Source organism: Elaeis guineensis, unplaced genomic scaffold (assembly GCF_000442705.2).
Source record: "Elaeis guineensis isolate ETL-2024a unplaced genomic scaffold, EG11 Super_Scaffold_1000061, whole genome shotgun sequence".
Classification (NCBI taxonomy): Eukaryota; Viridiplantae; Streptophyta; class Magnoliopsida; order Arecales; family Arecaceae; genus Elaeis; species Elaeis guineensis.
In genome coordinates this window covers 2,486,944-2,503,047 of record NW_027332426.1, presented here as the reverse complement: position 1 = coordinate 2,503,047, position 16,104 = coordinate 2,486,944, and the positions used below count along the sequence as shown (strand labels likewise).

Here is a 16,104-nt window from a genome sequence, read left to right as displayed (position 1 = left end):
CTCCGGTTGCGGCAGGGCCCTTGGCCGATCTTTCCTACCTTCAGGTTGGCGTCGAATGAATCCGTCGACTGCCGTTGCAGGAGGAGGGGCCTGGAAAGCTGGAGGCGAGGCCGGATCTTGCGGAGATCACTGAGATCTGGCCGTGGAGGTCGTGGATCGCCTGGTGGATGCCTTTCGGGGAGGTATCAGGTGGAGATCTAGTAGGAGAAGGAGAAGAGGATGTCGGAGAAGATGACCAGAGACAGTCCTGTTGAGCACTCCTTTAAGAACAAGGTACTGCGAAGACACAGCGCCCCTTCCTCTAGCGCCAATTCTGTTGGTGCAAAATTCTGCCGAAGCCGGAGTTGCTGGAGTTGAGATGACCGCGGCTGCCGTCGGGACCTGCAAGGGAAGTCTAAATAGGAGTTGGGGGTGCTCCGGCAAGATTCTCCGACGCTTAAGTCAGACTCTGTTTCAACAGAAATGGAGTGCTTGAGTGGGAATTTTAGCAGAGTTTCGAGATAAGTTTAGAGCTTAGAGAAGAACGTATCTGAGGGTCCTTTTTTATAGACGGAGAGCGTAACTGATTGACAGCGACGTCTGTAACCGCTTGGTAGTGGGTTGTTCAGAGCCGCGCGGAGTTTGTTATGGAGAGCAGTGGCGTCAGGGTCGTTCATGGCCACGTGGAGTTTGTTATGGAGAGTGGAGTGGTGTCCGTTGTCACGACTTGCCAGAGAGTGGTGGAGCCACGCGGAATCTGTTGCAGAGAGTGGAGTAGGGTAGTGGCCATTGTCGTGACTTGCCAGAGAGTTCGGATCTGTCGGCTGGAGCTCGGCTGGGATATCTGATGGAGCGGAATGGCTCTTTATCCCGTCGATCTAGGAGAAGTTTGGATGTTTCCGAGACTGCTGATGAGTCTACTGTTGTCGGATGCCTCAGGCGTTGATGCTACAGGCGGAAGTCATCTGCTGTAGAAGCTCGGATGGAGACTGTCTGTTGTTGAAGCCCGGTAGGAGTCCGATTGCTAGAGAAGTCCGGTTGGGATTTGCCTGAGGTGGAAGCTCGTCTGAAGATTATCTGTCAGAGAAGTCCGGTTTCATGAAGAGTCTGGCGGAGGGTCGGCCGGCGGTGGACTTCGGATGCGTTGGGGAGGTTCGGCAGACACCGGAGGCGATCGGTCGTTGTAGTAATCCAGCTGTCGGAGTCCGTTCGTCGTAGAAGCTCGTCAGATATCCATCCGCTATGGAAGTTCGGACGGAGTCTGGTTCTTGTAGAAGGCTGAAAGGAGACCGCTTATTGTAGAAGCTCAGTCGGAGATCGGTTGTCGTGGGATCTCGGAATAGCGACCTGGTCGGTGGATCCTGTCTCATTGTAGAAGCTCGTTGGGATCTAGCTACGAAGAAGCTCGACTGAAGTCTACCTGTGATAGAAGTTCGGAAGAAATTTGTTTACAGTAGAGGCTCGAATGGAATTTGCTTACGGTAGATATTCGGGGTAGACCGCCCGCTGTAGGAGTTCAGAGTAGACCGCTCATAGTAGAAGTTCGGCTCTTGTAGGAGCTCGGTTGGAATCCTAAAGGCGGTCGATCGTCGTAGAAACTTGGATGGAGTCTGATTACTGTAGAAATCTCGTTGTCGGAGAAGCTCGGATATTGACGAAGTCCGGAAGAAGTTCGGAGAATAGTTGATCACTGTAGAAGGTCGGCTGATAGTGAGGCTCAGAGAGCCTTTGGAGCGGCCCGATGGATGGATGGAGAAGCTCATTGTTGGAGAAGTCCGGATGGTATTATGGAAGCTCGGACAGTCGAGGAGGTTCAGAGAGACGCCACACAAGGTCGGAAGCCGGAAAAGTCCTGGAAGGGTCGGTCCTTTACAAACTTCGGTCGGGGGTATTTTATACCCAACAATAATAAATTAATAATATAATTCATTATTATATCCATAATAATATTATTATTATAGTTATATTATGATAATATAATATATTTTTATATTATATTATATTATTATAATAATATATTATTGTAATATAAATATATAATATAATATTTTTCAGAGATGGCAATCCAAGAGGGGGTGAATTGGATTTTTTTAAAATTAATTTGAAAACTGTGCCCAAAAACAAGTTTAAGAGTATTTGTGGATTGCTTAGTAGAAAATAAATATGCAACAGAAAGTAACAGATGAACACAACCACACAATCATAAACACATAATATTTATAGTGGTTTGATACTCAACTCAGCATCTACATCCATTCTTAAGTCAACATAGAAATTTTAACTATAACCCCTTAAGATTATGGTTTGAGTGTTTTTTTGGATTCACAATCCAACCCACTTGGTTTTCATGGGATCATCAACCACAATCGTATAACCGATTGTTTTCTGGGTTTACAATTAATTCAGTTGGTTTTCATGGAGATACCAATTAAAACAATACAACATCCAACTTAAGGCTTGGACTAACCCCAAGTTTCTTTATTTAAGAAACTTATCACAGTAAACAAAGAAAGATATATAAGAATTTGAAGTTTAGAATAATAAAACTCTTGGAACTTTGGACTAAGTTGAAGTAGTTGAGTTCTTGATTGCTTTAACTTCTTCTTTGAATGCTTGGGAGAGGATTGATGAAGGCTTCAATGCTTTTGCTCCGAAGTGGTTCGCTTAAATTAATGCACTCTTCCTCTCTTATGAGTTGAATAAATGCGGGAAGGACTGAATTAAAGGCACTCTTAATTTTCTTTCACTATTTCTCTTGAGTTCCACTCAATGGCTTCAAGAATAATGTCAATAAAGCTCTCTAAATTAATTCTTTACGTTCTCATTTAAAATCTCTTCATTTATAGCTTCAAAAATATCTGTAATTAATACTTTAGCCGTTGGAAGCTTGAAAATAGCCGTTAGAGAGAAGTTTTGGCCGTTTGAAAAAAATCTGAAAAACTAGCATTATTCTGTTAGAATTCTATGAGTCGGCTCACTTAGGCTTTTAGTCGGCTAATCTGAAACTTTGAGTCAGTTGTGTGAAATTTCTAAGATGGCTCAACTTTTGTTTGTTTTGTGTGTCTAAGAGTGGGTAGGCTCAAATTTCTTCTAAGTCGGCTAACTTGTGACTTGGTCGGCTAACTGACTTTTTTGATCGGCTAAGTAAACTTGCTAATCTATGCTGCTTTCTATGATCTTTTGCCTTTGAGATTGAGTCGGCTATCTTTTTCTGTGAGTTGGCTAAGCTCCGGTCTTGATCGGCTAAGTTGCTTGCTGGATTGGCTCAGGAAAATTTCTTGAATCTTCACCTTTCTATCTTTATGCTAAGTTTGAGATTGATTCGGCTATCCAAATGCTTGAGTCGGCTAAGACTTTGTCTTTATCGGTTAAGATGAAAACTTGATTTGCTAAGGGAGTTCTTCTGAATTTCAATTCTTTTTGTTTTTTTCTTGAACTGAGATTGGGTTGTTTAAGCTTCTTACTTGATTGACTCAAAGGCGTGCCAAGCGTACCAAAATTGATTTTAGATAGCTTTTCATATTCAAATTTGTTTTAGGCTAGATTTGTCTTCTTAAATTTAATTTGTGTGCAATTGAGCTTATTGAGAGGTTCTTTTTGGTTAGACTTTCCATTTGTCCAAATCTTTTCATATCGAACTCAATTTCTTTGCTTACAAACATGAGTTTTTAACTTGGAAACATGAATTAACTTGAGAGGGCTTCTTAGATAAACTATTAAGCATTTTGGGAAATCCTACAATCATTCTCAAGAGCATCATCAGTAATCATGATTTGCATTCAAATACTTTTGACATCATCCAAATCAATTTTAGGGCTAACATATAATATTTATAAGATTATTATATTATAATACTATAATATAATCTATTATTAGATTAAATTATAATCCATTATATTATATTGTTATATTGTATTACAATATTATTATATTATTTATATTATATATTACATATCATATTATTATGCTATAGTATTCAATATTATACTACATATATAGTATAATAATATATTATATTATATTGTATTATACTCCGGTATACAATATTATGCAACGCCATTTTTTTGTCATTCTAGCATACCAAATGCACTTTCTCATTTTGGTTATCAAACATATGTTAAAAGTTTACATTACTTTAAAAATATAGTTACCAAATAACAAACAGCTTTTTAGAAAAGCTTTACTTTTAAAAGCTCTGCTACCAACAGTAATCCCAAAATAGGGCTTAAGCCCTTTACGAAGGAAAGCTATTTCAAAATGAAACTTACTACATTTTCGTTAAGATAAACTCACTTCTAGTTTTTGGCTTTCTTGAAAAACTAACACTGATTTCCTTCTTTTTTTTGAAAACCAAAATCGAAAACATTTGGTGATCACTTGGATCAAGGACCGCTGTACCAGTATCGGACTTGATATCGATGGCGGATCGGTACGGTACAGTGTCGGTACCATACCATACCGACACACGGTATGCTTTGGCTTATCGATTCGGTATCGGTACAAATTTTTACTTTTATTTCATTTTTTTGATGTTTAAGTTATTAATTAATAAATACAACCCGAAAATTACATTATATTGTATATTATTGACATATTTGGGTTCAATTTTTGAGTTCGGTAGCGGTACGGGGTTCTTGATCCAAAATTTTAAATATATATTTATTTACATTATATTATAACTATATCATCCTAAAATTAAAAAAAAAATATAAATATGCATTAAAATGTATCTAAATTTTTAAAGTACAAAGCACAAAGAATGATATACTAACCTCAAGATCTGCTCTACATCTAATTTCTCATCGAGTGTCTGTGATGCTCGTAGATATTTGGATCATTAGCACAATTGAAGGAACATCTGTCCAATCCTCTAACCAATATGCACTGTACTCTTGAATATTCATCTCATAAAATATCTCTTTGGATTGTAAGACATCTCAGATTTCACACTTAAATTCTGGCTTTGAGAAGTATCTTCAGGATGATGGTATGGCTGTGGAGGAGTTCATCCGAATATGTCGGTAGCAAAATCTGATCCGTAAGATGCTCCAAACTGCATAGGGTAGTAACCACTAGAAGACGATGCCTCGGATGCACCATATCCATATGGATCATAAGGTGGTTGCGGATAATATGATCCATAATGCGAGGATGATCTAGATACATCCATGGATCCTACACGTGCAAGATCGTCTGCAGCTGCATCGTGTGCTGGACGACCTCTAGGAGTCCGTCGTCTATATGAAATTGGCTCCTCAGTCTCTACCGACTCGTCCACCATGATCTCTATCTTGTGTGGCATGTATAAATTGGGACTCACCGGTGAATCGAATATCATCCTGCAATTGTGTCTTATAAGCAGTGGTCTCCTGTCTTTCAGTTCTTCTCTGATCCAGATCCATGACTACTACCAGTATCATCATCACTCTCTCTGGTCTCCGAATCTGAGCCAGATTGCTCTTGTACTCTCGAGAGTGACGCATGTGCAACTGTCTTTTCTTTTCCCCCTTGTGCCCCTCTGTGACTGAGTTTTCTGTGATTGGAAGAATGGATGTCTTCTTGTTGACTGCCGACTTCGTCTAAACATCTGTCGCTTGAACATCTGTGAAGATGTATCGGACATCGAGTTATGTGATGAATGAGTCCCTTGTGTCCCCTCAGGCTGTGGCTGATCAGCTGGAACCTTATGTGGAATATTTCTTTCTATCTATTGCTCTGGATCCACCCTGATCTACCTAGCTACCACACTTGCTGGTCGTGGAGGGGACCCCGGCTCATCAAGCTCTGACTCCTGCTGCTGACCTGCAAGCCATCTGATGATCGGATCGTCGTCTTCGTCAATATAATCTAGTGTCGGATCAGTGTACTTCAATTGTACTTTCTTTTGAATGCATTTTAGCCTCAACCTTAGATTATAGTGAACATATACAAGATCATTAAGGTATTTTTGTGTCAGACGATTTCTCTGTTTGCTGTGGATAATGGCGAAAGTCGATTAATTGCGCTTACAGCCACTAGTAGAGACCGTCTGAGTAAGAATACGGACAGCCACACTTCTCAAATATTCTGCGGACATTTTAAAATGAATCCACCATTCAGCTGCAAAAGCAAAATTACATATCAAATTTTATGATATTATTAAGTAAAATTACATATCAATCTATGCTGCTCATTATTGATATGTAATTTATCTGGATTCATCTGCTTTTTGCTTACGATAGCTGATGGAACTCCAAAGCTGTCTGATTTCTCTTTAAACTGTTTCGTTTGTAAAAAAATATATTTATTAAATTTATAAATATATCGTTGGATACAGATCGAATTCAGTTGAATAATCACATATGTTTTAAACTAGTATATTTCTTGCAGACACAACGATACGATTTCTGAATCGGGCACCATCTTATTTATCACATTACGAAGAGCAGCAAGAAGCTCGTTATCCATATCTATCCTGAGAATGGTATACTGAAATCTCGGATTCAAATAATAAGCTGCAGATACATTCCATACTGATTAAGTACAATTTTACAAGCATAAGAAAATATATTTTAAAATATTTTTGAATTCATGCTTATCGGCTAGATGCAAATCTCTATCCATCTGATAGTCCCAATGGCGCTCAATGATGTTAATGAATTCTTGAGCATGCTCAGATCATTCTCACTGATCTGTTTCTTTGCCCTCTCCATCATGTAATATAAGAAGCCTATCTGGGGGTATCTTTCACTGTCCACGGCGTGGAGCACCTCATATAATGGCTTAATAGCCTTCACTACCTTCTCAGTCTATTGTCAGAATAACTGACTCGTCACCAAGTTCTCCATATGAAGCCCTCGCATATCTGCTCTCCTGCCACTCGGCACTGACAAACATCTGACGTAAGACTGCTTTCTTCTGAAGAAGACTATCAAGTGCTATGTAGTTGGTAGCAAATCGTGTGATATCCGGTCTTAAGATCTCTCCCTCCATATACATCCGCATTAATGAAAGAATCCATGTGTGATTGTAGATGAATCTAGTAATAGTCTGGGCAATCTTCACTACTTGCTGCACCCTACGAATCTTCCTAATATCCATCAACATAAGATCAATGCAATGTGCAGCACATGGGGTTCAGTATATCTGCGGTTGCTGCTTCATCAGCAACTCTCCGATAGTCTTATATTATGGTCCATTATCTGTGATGATTTGCACGACATACTGCTTACCCACTGAATTAATCACCTCCTCCATTAGACCAAGGATATATGTGGCATCGTGCATTTTATTTGAAGCATCAATTGATTTGTGAAAAAATATTTTTCCATCACAGTACGTCAAAAAATTAATGATGCTCCATCTAATAGGATTGGTCCAACCATCACACATCACTGTCAGTCCATATGTAGGTCATTTATTCTTGTAAGAAGTAATCCATCTCTGCAGATCCTTCTTGTTACTGTCAAGAAGCTGACCATAGATGTCCTTAGGTCTTGGTGGATCTACATCCTGGCCGGCTGCCTCTATAGCTGAAATAGCAGATCAATAGTAAGGATTGGCTGCTGCATTTGCTAGAATATGGCTGAAATGAAATCATGATCCAATAGCTCGTCACATATCCTTTTTCTTATCTTTTTTCACTATAATGTCAATCCTCAGTTGCTTTGAATCCTTGCTGTGCAAAGCATGTGGATCTAAATCATGGATGGTGGTTCTTACTGGAATATCTCTGGAGAATCTCCTATTGCCAAAAGCTTCCAACAAAGATGACATGCTGTGTCTGCTCCTCTACCATCGGGTTCTTTGACTGATGTAGTCCTAAACTCGAATTCTCTCCCATCGGTTGCTGATCCAGATTCTGATTCGTAGCATGATGGTCCAAATCGCTCTCTATATTGGGCCATCTCCTCCTGCTGGTACTGATCAGTCAAGCTCGTCTGAATGGCAGTCTCAATCTGTGTCTCATCATCTGGAGCGGAAGTCTCTTCTGACTCTCTAGAGTGAGAAGGTGGCTCTGCAGTTCGATGGTCCACTTTCGTCTTTTTTTTGCTTTACCCTTTCCTTCGTTGCTTTCAAATCAGCAAGGTGCTTTTTCATCAACCATCGGATCTCTTGCGGATATTTCCGACACATGGACACATCAGGATAACCACCAGCTAGGTGCTGCTTCAACCTAGTCACTCCTCCTCCCTTGAACTCTGTGTTGCACCATTTGCATCTCCATTGATGCCTAGTCGAGAGCATCTCGCCATGATCCCAACCAATATCACACTCTAAATGTTTCTTCTTACTCATTTATGCAAGTATTGCAAGTATAACAAAACACGATAGTTTAATAATTATTAAAAAATATTATATATAAATTAAAAATTCATAAATTCAAAAAAAAATGTTATATGCTTCAAATAATATTTTTGAATTAACTATAATATAACACTAATTTTATATATTTTTTATTTGATAATATTTTTTACTATTTAAATAATTATAAAATATTTTTAATTTTAAAAATTTTAAAAAAATCTCAGGTTAATTCAAATATTTCAATTGCTTGAATTATTCTAAACATTATATTCAATTTTAAAAAAAATTCTGATTTTTTATTTATTTTTTAAATAATTTTTTTATAAATAAATATATATTAAAAATATATAATTAATTGAAGTCAATGAATGTCATGCTTTGAATTTTTTTTTTACAAATATCTGCAAGTATAACAAAACACGATAGTTTAATGATTATTAAAAAATATATATAAATTCAAAATAATTTCAATAATAATTTTAAAACTTATAAATTCAAAATAAATGTATTATATACTTCAAATAATATTTTTGAATTAACTAAAATATAACACTTTTTTTACATATTTTTTAGTTTATAATATTTTTTTTATTATTTAAATAATTATAAAAATATTTTTTAATTTCAAATATTTCAAAAAAATTCGAGGTTAGATTTAAATAGCTTGAATCATTCTAAACATGATTCTAAAACTTTGATTTTTTATTTTTTTAAATTTATTTTTTAATAATTTTTTATGAATAAATATATATAAATATTTAAAAAATATATAAATAATAAAAATTAACAATTTTAGTGTCATCATGTAGATCTTCCAAGGATCTATCACATATAATTAAATCATACCAAAATCACAAAATATTGACATGATTTCTTCTTATTTTCATACTTTCTCGTTCTTATCCTATTTTTAACAATAAAAACATAAAAAATAAAATATTTACTAAAAGAATAACATATTACCTTACTTCCGGCCAAAAATCAACGTCTCTTCGAACCAGTGCTGCAATTTGACCGAATTTTTCTCTTTTTTTCTTATTTTTTCGACGTCTCGATGGTTTCTTTGAGAGCCTCGGGAGTTCTCTAAGAGCTCTCAAGCTTCTCAGAGAACTAAATCACCTGGGCTGCCACTAAAAGACAGCCCAAGCCCCATTCTCCCCCTTTATGCATGTGCCAATATCGGTACAGTTCGGTTCACACCGAACCAAACCGTACTAGTCCATACCACCCAGTTTTGGCCGGTATGGACCCGAACCGTGCCAAACCGAGCGGTTCGGAGGGGTTTTCCGAAAAAACCCCCCAAACCGGATCGGCTGGCCGCTGGTCCGGTTCGGTATACCGCGTACCGGGCGGTTCGACTCGGTACGGCGAGCACTGGTCCTGTCTTGGATTGTGTTTGATTGTGGTGGTGGTGGTGGTGCTGCTGCTGGCGGTACCTGCCAGTGTAGCAAGGTGGTGGCAATAGTAAAAGAGGTGATGGTGGCAGCCATGGGTGGTTTTGGTTTTCAAAAGATTTTGAAAATTGTGTTTTTTTAGTTTCCATGATTTCTAGAAACTGAGAAAGGGTTTTCAAAAAACTAAAAATGGGAACTTGGTTATCAAACACGACTTCTACCTCGATTTCTGTGTTTTAAAATCAACTTGATAATTGGAAACTGGAAATGATGCCAAACAGGGCCTAATATATCGTCAATTGATTAGACATCAAAAGGATATAAAAGGTAGTAGATTTTTATTAATGCTGCTGCTTCCAAATTGTGTCTGATCCAGGATTCAGGTCTTGAGGATGGGTACCATATCTGCAGCCTGTTTGTATGTACAATCCTTGATGCCATTGAAATATGCCTTGTTACAAATAGGCTGAAGAAGAAAAAGGTGTACTGAGCAATACAATCGTTGGTTCACCTCAGTGCCATGTGATATGAGCCTAATTAGCCCAGTGCCATTGTGTGGTAGCTATGGCCCCTTTGTACTAGCTCATGGATTATGCAGGGCTTGGTGGCCTGCAAGCTTGACATTTTAGCCCATGGTATGCTTACAGCACTGCAGCATAGATAGGGGCCTGAAGTAATCTCCTGATTCATAACAGATTGGTAAATTAGCTTGACGTAGATAGGAATGGTTATAGTTTTAAACTCTATGTGCACTTACATATTGTTCAAATAGAGGCATAAGGGAAAGAGAGTGAAGGCCAAGCCATGCATGCATTGCATGACGGGACACCCTGAAAGAGATAAACTATCCTTTGGTCCAATTGATGAAGTCAACTATTTGCAAACTAATATTACAGGACCTACCACACATCATATATCTTTTAAGTTTAAACCAAGGTTTTAAATACTGGTGCTGAACCTTAAAGACCATATTTCCATCAGAACAATTCAATGTCAGTACAATACTTGTACTGTTTGTACATACCGAAACCAATGGATTCCAAAACATTGAAGAACTGATATTGATCGGTACAGTAATGCAAGTAACCCTTGGTAGGATGTGACACAAATTGTTATGGCAGGTACATAACGATACAACCATTTTGGCATCCTGGCACCTGTATCTGTACTGGTTTCGTGCTGGAATTCTACAAGTCGTACTGTCCTGTTTCGGTGATTTTTTAAACCATGGTCTAGTCCTTGACATGAGAAACCAAAGCATTTGTTGCTGAATCAACTTACATCACATGAAATGTTGGTTAATGGAAAGGACAATGAGCATTGGTGCTAAAAGCTATATTTTTTGAGAAGCAGTTTGTCGTAGTTCACTATGATACAAGTCTATGGATAAAGTTCACCTATTAATATAGTGTGCGGTGACTACCAACAACTTTAGAAATTTCCTATTCTCGAAGGATCAACGAACTTAATTTGGACCACCTTGGCCACTATGAATAGAGTTGGATAGGGTCCAAGAGTTAGATCTAGCACATCAGGAAGCCGAATTGTGTACCAAACCTTTGAAGGTCATAACTTGGTCATATGACGCTCGATTGAGATGATCTTTTTATTCAAATCAAGCAACTTTTGGAGGTCTACAATGTAGTGCCAATGCCCTATGGGCTGATCAAGTCAAGGTTGGTGGCATTTTCCTGAACCATTTGGTTTTGGACGTATCAAGTTGTACCGGAGGCGGATTGGGATGTTCTGGCCTTTACATCAAGAAACCAAGAAAGGAGTGGGAGAAGGAGAAGGAAATAGAGGAAAAGAGAGAGGGAGAGGGAGGAAGGGAGGGAGAGAGCTGGAGGGAGGGGGAGAGGGAGAAAGAAAGAGAGGAAAAGAGGGAGAGGAAGAGGATGGGAGTTGAGAGCAAAAGAGATATAGCAAGGGGGGAGAGAGGGCTTTCAAAGCCCTCTCCCATTCGTGGCGCCGGAATAGGGGCAAGCCCCTGTTTCGCAATGAAATGAGGCATTGGCTCCTTTACATATATATTTTTGAATTTTTTTAAGTGAAGTCAGTAGTGCTTGGTGGCTTCACTTATTATATTATTTTTGATTTTTTTTTTTAATTGAAGTCCGTAGGCATTGCCAACTTTAAAAAAAATCCAAAATAAATATAAAGGGGGGTGAAGCTCATGTGCCGGCACTCGGGATGAAAGAGGGCTTGGAAAGCACTCTCTCCCCTTACCTCCTCTTTTACTATCCGCCATCGTCTTCCTCTCCTTCCCTCCCATCCTCCCTCTCTTTCCATGTCCCTGCCCCTTTCCTACTCTCTCCCTTTCTCCCTCTCCCTCTTCCTCTCTCTCCTCCCTCTCCCCCTCTCTTGGCGGTTTCTCTGCCAGTTCATGCTTGAATGATACAGCATGGTACCATACCATACCATGCCATCGATCTAATGGTATGGGTGCTAGTTCCGGTATTGTGGATCTTAGGGTTGGTCAAATCGAGTCTCTTTTTTGGAAAAGTCTTTGATTGGAAGTATCTCCAGATCCAATAAGAATCAGGTGGAGCGACAAAAGGCAAAGTTGATGTTGGAGTCACAGATCTATCTTTTGCAGGATTTTACTTTTTAAGGTTTATTTTTACCTGTCATGTTTATTCTTAGAAAGTTAGACCTATTTGAATCAGAAGAGGAATCTCATCCGAATTAGGAATCTCATCCGAATTATGCACGGGCGGACCTCACTATTACTATAAATCGAGGCTATGTATCTCAATTTTTGTATCATCAATTAAATTATTAATTGATCATCAATAAAAGAAAAGTGGACATAAATCCTACCTTCGCAAAATTTTTCACCATTTTCTATATATTTTTTTTTGAGAGATTTGAGTAGAGCAAATTGAGGGAATTATTCCTTCTTCATGATCGGATTAAGTTGGTATCAAAGCTTCGGTCTCTATATTTATAGTAGCTGATCAAGTTAGTATCATAGCTTCGGTCCTCTATATCTATAGAAGCCTTAGTTTATGGACTAGATGCACGAGCGATACAGACAAATAGGAGATGGGTTATCAGTGTTTTTTGAAGTACATCGAAGGACAAAGATGAGTATATCTGTTAGTTTTATCTCAATGGATGATAAGATGAAGGAACATCTAACACAACTTGAGAAGACTTCCCAACTCATGGAGATCTTATCTCGATTGGCTACGCCTTTAATACAAGCACTAGCAACTCCTATAACAAAGTTGTCTCTCATGTTTAGAGACAAGAATTTACCATCTAGTAAAGAAAACCAAGGTTGGAAATCATCTCTAAGCAAAGCCAGGTGGTTCAACCTACGTAGAGAAGCAAGAATTTTTCCTATCTAGGAAGGATCTAAGTTCTCTAAACATGGAGAGCTGTAATCTAGGAGGATCATTGGACTAGATGTGGATTATTTTGGCCATTACAGATAGAGCTGAACGGGGTCTAGAAGTGAGACCTGCCACATCGGAAAGTCAAATCACATGCTAAACTTTCAGAGGTCATAATTTGGTCATACAATGTCTGGTTGAGATGATTTTTTTTTTTGAATCAGGTAACTTTTCAAGATCTACGATGTAGTGCCAACCCCTAGGAGGTTAAATAGACTGAATTTCATCATTTGGGCTTTGAAATGTGTTGGTCAAAATGAAAGTTTCCTTTTTTGGCAAGATTTTGATGGGACGTATCTCCTAATCTGAAAAGAATCAGGCAAAGCTATAGGAGGCAAAGTTCATGTAGGAGTTGAAATCTACCTTCTATATGAATTTTTTTTTTTTTTTTTTTTGTATTTATTTCTACTAGTTATGTTTATTTTTGGAAAGCCAGTCTCATGTGAACCATAAGGGGAATCCAATCTGAATTGTGCACGGGCGGACCTCACTATTATTATAAATAGAGGTTATGTATTTCAGTTTTGGAATGATCAATTGATAATCAATACAAGCAAAGGGGACGTAAATCTTACTTTGGCAAAATTTTCACTTTTTTCTAAATCTCTCTTGGGAGATGTGAGTACAGCGGATTGAGGGAATTCTTCCTTCTCCCTAATCGGATCATTTTAATCTATACTCCATCCCACTTAACATGAATGATCATTGGGTAAGATGAAGCAAGGATCATAGATTTGGGTTCATGTGTTAGCAGTTCTGCCTCATTTCATGGGTCTTTATCCAGGACACTATTCTGTTACAGTCAATGATAAATGTAAAGTCTAAGTAATCAAACTCAAATGCAGGGCCCACATGATCTAGCATGCCTGCACCCACCATATAGAAAACAAAATCACCTGAAGAACTCACATGAGAGATGCTCTGTATGCAGCAGACCTATACCATGATCATCAGCAAAAGCATGCTTACAGTTGAATGGAGACCAGCAAAAATCATGATGACAATATCTGGACCATCATATGGCAGAACCAGACCTTAATATTTATTCATTACAGAATATGATTAGTAGACAACAAGACTGATACAAAACAAATAAGAACTCTATCAGGTCATCTGAAAATAGTGGCTTCAGTGAACCTCCTGCAGTCCAATACCAAGGAACAACTTAACCCGCAAATCAGCATCAGACCAAGCATGCACAAAATCTGTACATAACTACATAAAATTTATTCCAATCCAAAATTTGACCAAAAACTTGATATCAATAGTTCAATACACAAGATAGCTTCAGTTTCCACTAAGTTGTCTAAAAAACAGAAAATATCCACTTATTTGATGCCGGTGATTATTAAAGGCTAGGAGCATTAAAAAACTATTGTACCTGTAGTAGCATCAAAATTAAGTCCACAAGGCAGTTGTACAGATTGAGTTGACCTCATGATGCTGCATAATGTAAAGAGAATATATAAGTAAGACTTTATATGAGCCTATTAAAATTACCAAAATCTCCATAATCATCATACCATCTGTTGCTCAACATAATGTTGAGCCCTAGGTTCATTTGGAAGGTGATGAGCTTTGATCATCAAATTAGGAAAGTTTCTTGGTTGGCCTTGTGAATTAAGTTCTCAAAATGCCATTGGATGGTCTAAATAATCTTGTGGTAAGATAATAGATTCCTAAATTCTATATGATATAACATACAATATTGAACATATTGAGCAAGTATATCAATAATATTTAAAGAAATTAGGCAAACACAAAAATGGCAAGTTGATCATAAAATGTATCTCAAATATTAACCTGAAAGGGCTATCGCAAAAACCAATGATGTAGACTGAATTGAAGTGACACCTTTGTGGCTATAAGATGGAACATGTGAGGACTTATTCATCATTTGATTCATTTGTATGCTATATCAAACAAAATGAGATAAGAAAATAAACCAATCGGGATTTAATGTTGGACCTTAAACATTGAAACTTTAAATCTAAGTTTTTTTAAATGATACAACATGCTCTTTTCCCTTTTGAGTGGCTTGAGGTTTCTTCTTTCTTCTATTTTAAGATGCACCCTTTATCCTTTTAGAAGCTCCACTTTTTTTTTAGTAGGCATTGGCTTAAAAGTGATATTGGCATTATGTGTCCATGTTCTAGGAAGCATGTTACTTCAAATCACATGCCATGTCCATGTATATTGATACTTGTTAGATACTTGGATATGTGTCTGATACTTGTGTTAGGTATCCTATTTCCGAAATTAGAAAAATCACTTTGGATACTCCCCGAAATACACTTGAGAATTGAGATATTTCCTTGATGTCTGAAAAGATGGGAGGGAGAGTCTGTAGTCTATGGAATAATGACTAAAAATGAGCTTTTAAAAGTTAATGCGACCATTGAAGTATAGATTATGTTATTTTGATAGCCTACTATGCTTTATGGATGTTTTTGCTAATAAGTAGTTGAAAGTTAAGAGAAAAAAAAAGTTAAAATATACATATAACTGATTGCTTAGATTGTCATTGTGTAATCAAAACTGTGATAGACCGGGGGGGGGGGGGGGGGAGGGGAGGGGAATGGGTGGACCAAATGACCTAGCTACAAGTGGTGGAGATTGTGTTGAAGTTCTCATTGCCTCTTAGGTCCACAATGCAAAAGGGATATTTGAGAAGATGGTTGCCGACTTGGTGGCAGGAGGTGGTGAAGGTATGGTAGGAAGAGAAATCTAGGGCTTGAGAGGAATTAAGAAGGGAAAGGATGGGTCTTGGTTGAACAAGGGCAGGCTTGCGCAAGGTAGCGATGTTGGTGGCAACGCCAATGGGTGGCTAGTTACATAGAGATGGCAGCAGATGGTGGTGATGATGAGTAGAGCCGTTGAGAGGAGAAGACAAGAAATGTGGTGGTCTTGACAAAGCGGTGGGCTAGCATCATTGTTGGCGGTCAACCAGATGGTTGGAGATGGAGGCTTTATCGAAATTGACAGTGGCCAGAGGTTCCGGGAGAAGAGTAGGGAAGGGTGGGGTCTCAAAAAGGTCGGGAGGAATA

General features: G+C 38.2%; 1 protein-coding gene and 1 pseudogene across 6 annotated transcripts in view; one reads left to right on the top strand and one right to left on the bottom strand.

Moving 5' to 3' along the window:
- The window catches only part of LOC105035311 (ribonuclease J), a 114,360-nt gene that overhangs the window by 18,472 nt on the left and 79,784 nt on the right, over positions 1 to 16,104 (top strand). The window lies entirely within an intron of this gene.
- LOC140854550 (uncharacterized) lies at positions 6,449 to 8,225 on the bottom strand (annotated as a pseudogene).